Source organism: Mandrillus leucophaeus, unplaced genomic scaffold (assembly GCF_000951045.1).
Source record: "Mandrillus leucophaeus isolate KB7577 unplaced genomic scaffold, Mleu.le_1.0 Scaffold15, whole genome shotgun sequence".
NCBI lineage: Eukaryota > Metazoa > Chordata > Mammalia > Primates > Cercopithecidae > Mandrillus > Mandrillus leucophaeus.
Window position 1 is genome coordinate 7,907,381 of NW_012101476.1, and position 703 is coordinate 7,908,083.

Genomic DNA, 703 nt, shown 5'->3' on the forward strand with positions numbered 1-703 from the left:
CCCCCTTATCCTATACCTTCCAAGACCACCAGTGAATGCCTGAAACCATGGATAGTACCAAACACTATATATACTATGTGTTTTTCCTACATATATACCTATAATAAAGTTTAACTTATGAATTAGGCACAGTAAAAGATTGAGAATAATAACTAATAATAAAAGAGTAATTATAATAAATATACTACAATAAAAGTCATGTGAATGTGGTCTCTTTCTCTCAAAATATTTTATCGTACTGTATACACCTATTTTTGGACCGCGCTGACTGAGAGTAACCAAAACCTGGGATAAGGGGGGACTCCTGTACCACTTTGTTTACCCAGTTATCTGTTGATAGACATTTGGCTTATTTACAGCTTTTGGCTGTTAAAACTGCTGTGAACATACATGTACAAAGCTTTGTGTGGATATCTGGTTTCTTTTTTCTTGGGTGAATACATAGAATGGCTCAGTCACATGGTAGGTATAACTTTAAAGTTTTGTAAAACTGCCAAACCATCTTATGAATTTTGCAAAGAGACAAAGTCACCTAAATTTTCTCTGATTACTTCCGGACTCTGAACATTTTCTCCAAGTACCTTATATTCCTTGCAGTCTAAGAGTAAAACATCTCAAAAAAAAAAAAAAAAGAGAACTTCTAAGAAAAAGGGTTTTGTTTTTTGTTATGTTTATTAAGTGGAGTACATTTTTGTACATTGCT

The 703-nt window shown here is 33.1% G+C and overlaps 1 protein-coding gene across 1 annotated transcript in view; it reads left to right on the forward strand.

The window, feature by feature from the left end:
• Window positions 1-703, forward strand: part of KIN (Kin17 DNA and RNA binding protein) — a 48,900-nt gene that overhangs the window by 43,206 nt on the left and 4,991 nt on the right. The window lies entirely within an intron of this gene.